At 46.2% G+C, this 5,237-nt stretch overlaps 1 pseudogene; it reads left to right on the forward strand.

The window, feature by feature from the left end:
- Positions 1-1,765: 1,765 nt before the first annotated feature.
- Positions 1,766-2,395, forward strand: LOC147350605 (pyruvate dehydrogenase (acetyl-transferring) kinase isozyme 3, mitochondrial pseudogene; annotated as a pseudogene).
- Positions 2,396-5,237: the final 2,842 nt, after the last annotated feature.

A 5,237-nucleotide genomic window follows, 5' to 3' on the forward strand; every position in this document is an offset into this window, starting at 1 on the left:
TGGTTTTAGAAAAGGCAGAGGAACCAGAGATCAAATTGCCAACATCTGCTGGATCATGGAAAAAGCAAGAGAGTTCCAGAAAAACATCTATTTCTGTTTTATTGACTGTGCCAAAGCCTTTGACTGTGTGGATCACAATAAACTGTGGAAAATTCTGAAAGAGATGGGAATACCAGACCACCTGACCTGCCTCTTGAGAAATCTGTATGCAGGTCAGGAAGCAACAGTTAGAACTGGACATGGAACAACAGACTAGTTCCAAATAGGAAAAGGAGTACGTCAAGGCTGTATATTGTTACCCTGCTTATTTAACTTATATGCAGAGTACATCATGAGAAACGCTGGGCTGGAAGAAACATAAGCTGGAATCAAGATTGCCGGGAAAAATATCAATGACCTCAGATATGCAGAGGACAGCACGCTTATGGCAGAAAGTGAAGAGGAATTAAAAAGCCTCTTGATGAAAGTGAAAGTGGAGACTGAAAAAGTTATCTTAAAGCTCAACATTCAGAAAACGAAGATCATGGCATCTGGTCCCATCACTTCATGGGAAATAGATGGGGAAACAGTGGAAACAGTGGCAGACTTTATTTTTGGGGGCTCCAAAATCACTGCAGATGGTGACTGCAGCCATGAAATTAAAAGACGCTTACTCCTTGGAAGGAAAGTTATGACCAACCTAGATAGCATATTCAAAAGCAGAGACATTACTTTGCCAACAAAGGTCCGTCTAGTCGAGGCTATGGTTTTTCCTGTGGTCATGTATGGATGTGAGAATTGGACTGTGAAGAAGGCTGAGTGCCAAAGAATTGATGGTTTTGAACTGTGGTGTTGGAGAAGACTCTTGAGAGTCCCTTGGACTGCAAGGAGATCCAACCAGTCCATTCTGAAGGAGATCAGCCCTGGGATTTCTTTGGAAGGAATGATGCTAAAGCTGAAACTGCAGTACTTTGGCCACCTCATGCAAAGAGTTGACTCATTGGAAAAGACTCTGATGCTGGGAGGGATTGGGGGCAGGAGGAGAAGGGGAGGACAGAGGATGAGATGGCTGGATGGCATCACTGACACAATGGACGTGAGTCTGAGTGAACTCTGGGAGTTGGTGATGGACAGGGAGGCCTGGCATGCTGCGATTCGTGGGGTTGCAAAGAGTTGGACATGACTGAGCGACTAAAATGAACTGAACTGATATATACATATATATATATATGTGTGTGTGTGTGTTTAGTCCATTAGACATGTGGGGTCTTAGCTCCCTGAGAAGGGATTGAAACCCTCACCCTCTGTATTGGAAGGCAAAGTCTTAACCTCTGGACTGCCAGGGAAGTCCCCGGTATGATGATTATTTATTTATTTATTTATTTTATTTTTTTGATGATTTTAATATTAAGATTTGGAGTAGGGCAAGACACCTATCCTGTGGGCCAGGGTGGCTGGATATGGTTCATCTGGTGACAAGGACAGTTACCTGCCCACCCTCCCACCCACCCCAAAGTTGGCGTTAGGTGGGCTTGCTGGTCTGGGAGTCCTCATCCCTCAGCTGTGGACTCTGAGGCCTTGGGTGGCTCTGTGCAGCCTGGCTGGGTTTCCAGGACAGCCTGGGCCTAGGAATGGTAAGAGGTGCACATCCTGCCGATCAGGAGGTTCCAGGAGATTTCCGCTGCTGGTGCTCTGGAGCTAGCATCCCCAAGGGAGAGAAAATGTGTGTGAGAAAACTTCATACATGTTCCTACAAAAGGAGCTTCCTGTGTGCCTGGCTAACACAATGCAAGAAGTTAATCTTCTGCTGGAGGACTTGCTTAACCACCCTTCGGTGGAATTGGTTCAGAGCTGGTATATGCAGAGTTTTCTTGAACTTCTAGAATATGAAAATCAGAGCCCTGAAGATCCACAGGTCTTGGATAACTTTCTACAAGTCCTAATTAAAGTCAGAAATAAACACAATGATGTGGCTCCTACAATGGCCCAAGGAGTGATTGAGTACAAGGAGAAGTTTGGGTTTGATCCATTCATTAGCAGTAACACCCAGTATTTTCTGGACCAATTTCATACCAACCACATCTCTTTCCATGTGCTTATTAACCAGCACACATTTCCATTTGGCAGTGACACCAACCCTGCACATCTGAGACACATCGGGAATATTGATCCCACCTGCAACGTCACTGGCCTTGTGAAAGATGTGTATGAAACTGCCAAGATGCTTTGTGAGCTATATTATCTGGTAGCTCCAGAGCTGGAAGTTGAAGAATTCAGTGCCAAAGCTCCAAACAAATCTAATCAGGTAGTTTATGTGCCCTCACACCTCTTTCTCGTGCTGTTTGAGTTGTTCAAGAACTCAATGAGAACAACAGTCGAACCATATGAAGAGAGAAAAGAGGGTACCCACTGTTAAAACCCTGGTTACTCTGGTAAAGAAGACTTATCCACTAAGAGAGGTGACCTAGGTGGTGGGCTCCACTCTGAAAAATAGACTGCCGTTTTCACTACACGTGTTCAACTACTCTGAGACCGAGCTGGAGCTTACCCAAGCCGCCCCGTCGGCTGGATTTGGTTGTGGCTTGCCAGTTTCTCGTCTGTATGCTAGACATTTCCAAGGAGATCTAAAACTCTATTCTATGGAAGGCGTGGTTACTGATGCTGTCATTTATCCTTTCACGTGAAGCATTTGAGAGACTTCCGGTTTTTAACACGTCCACGAGGCGCCATTACAAGAGCACAGCTGAGGCTGACAATTGGAGCAATCCCAGCGGTGAGCCCAGGGACGCTTCCAAATACAAGGCAAAACAGGACAAGATGAAGGCTAGCAGAACTTTGTACAGAGCTGAATGCTTCAGTCCTCTCCGTGAAGAAAAGATGGCCTTCTGCAAGTCACCCAGAAAGAGCTCCTTTCCTCCACCAGCTCTGAACGTGGCGCTATAGATGACCAGTGCTTGAATGCGTATGTTTCTCCATATAAGCTGGACCTTTCCCGCAGAAGTTTCCCGTAGCTACTTCATATCTTCCACTCAAGTAGTGACTTGAGTCATTTTTCATAGTACATTGCTGCGGTTTGGTTGGCGCCTGTCGTGAGGGGACACAGAGCCTTATTAGCACCCGCGCCCTCATACTTCCGTCTACTTTATCATAGACTGTCTGCAGTCCCCCCAGATGTCTCACCTCCCTCCCCACTCCAGATACAGCCGATCTCTACTGCTGCTCTTTGTGACCAAATACCATGTTTGTCCCAAACCACCAACTAAGGCCTTGGGGCGTCTGGAAGTTGAAGACGTCAGCTGAGCACGTCTTGATATTCCGGTTCCAGGGCCCGTCCTCTCTTGCACATCCCTCTGCACTCTCTGCTTTGGACTCTGGCCTTCTTCCATCTGACCGGTTTCTCATTGTGAGCTGTAGGTACTCTCATATTAGATCTCCCTCTTGGGTGCATTGATTTAATTTTGAAATTCATTTGTATACTTCCATCCTGTTGATTAAAGCATTCCAAAAATTGACAACAACAAAAAGATTTGGAGTAGAGATCAGTGGCCTTACTTTGAGCTCAGATTTTGTCTAGAGTGCTCTGCCTATAAAAGTCATCTGAGATACTGTTTCTGAAATGCTTCCTTGGTTTCTCTTCTGTTCTTGCTCCTTGGGTTTCCTCAGGGGGAGGGTGGTGATGGTGGTGGTAAAAGGAAGGATCCAGGCATTCCTAGAGTCCCCTATGGTGATACCATCAAATAGTTTCCAATTTACACCCCTCCACCCTACACCAACCTCAGGCCCAGGGGAGGCCTTTCAACAGTTTTTAATGAATGAATTAGTGAGTGAGAGAATGGCTGGATACATTTTCTTAAGGCAGCTTTCTGCTCATTGTCAGGGCCTTGGTGGAGTCTACCAGCCCGGCTTCCAAAGGCAGGAGGTTGAAGGAGCAATGAGAAGACCCAGGGCTGCACACCTTAGTCAGCTTTTAAAGCTGCTTTCAGCAGCAGTCCCAGAGTGCATTTCCGAGGGGCAGGCATGTTTGTAAGCAGACCCAGCTTTGGAGTAGGAACTTAGCTGTAAGCATCCTATTTGGAGAGTCTGTAGAAAATTACAGAGCTCTGGGGAGCCAGCCTGGGGCCACTCATAGTCCACTTAGTGCAAGTGTTGTCTTTAGGGGCCTCTAATTCCTTTTATAAAGAGCTTAAAAAAAAATGGAGCCTGGATATAGTTAACATGGGTGTTGAGCAGGTCAAGCATTTCCAGCCATTATGGATAGTAAATAGAGAGATTCTACAAATGCAACAGTCAACCCAGTGCCCTAATAGGCTGCATTTTTGTTGTCCAAACTGTGGCTTGTTCTTGCAATTTACTAGAGAAGAAAACTGAGGCTAGGAGAGATAAAGTGATCTCCCCAAGGTTACACAGCTGGGATATGGCAGAGGCAGGCATTGGGTCTTATTTGTGGCATGGGGGCTTCCCTCTTTTTGTGACTCACAGGCTCAGTAGTTGCCCCAGGGGATGTGGGATCTTAGTTCCCTAACCAGGGATCAAAGTATTAAAAGGTGGATTCTTAACCACTGGACCACAAGAAAGTTCAAGGAAACTGAATTCTTGAAGGCAGAGGTTGAAGGCTTTGACATTTACGTAGGATGTGGGGTAGGGTCAAAGCCCAAGGTCAAGTCTGCAAATAATAACAGGTATTAGAAACTCGTTTTAAGGTGGTGCCAGGGTTATATGTGTGAGCTTAGAATAGAAGAGGGTGATCCAGAGCCTAGCTTGTTCAGCATTCTCCTTCCCTAGGCACCCCCTTTCTGCTGCAATTAAAACACCCTCCTCGACTGCTCCACGGACAAAAGTGCTCTTTGGTAAAAAGTTTGGAAACCAGTGATTCCAGGGAGTTGGGTGACCACAGACTTTTTCAACTAAGACATTAGTCAATTAAGGAGCCATGTTTACACTGGAGAAAGATGATCTTATCAGATTCACTCATCTACCTTCAGGAGAATGGAGAGCAGGGAACGTGCTGGAAGAATCGGAACTGATGCCTGTCCGGGCTGCTGCTGTTGTGCTGTGCTCAGTCGTGTCCAACTCTTCATGACCCCATGGACTGTAGCCCGCCAGGCTCCTCTGTCCATGGGATTTTCCAGGCAAGAATACTGGAGAGGGTTGCCATTTCCTTCTCCAAGGGAATTTCCTAACCCAGGGATCAAACCCACATCTCTTGAGTCTCCTGCATTGGCAAATGGATTCTTCACCATTACACCACCTGGAAAGCC

This window comes from Bos grunniens, chromosome 20, assembly GCF_055505025.1.
Source record: "Bos grunniens cultivar Pamir isolate PY7600 chromosome 20, Bosgru_T2T1.0, whole genome shotgun sequence".
In the NCBI taxonomy this organism is placed as follows: domain Eukaryota; kingdom Metazoa; phylum Chordata; class Mammalia; order Artiodactyla; family Bovidae; genus Bos; species Bos grunniens.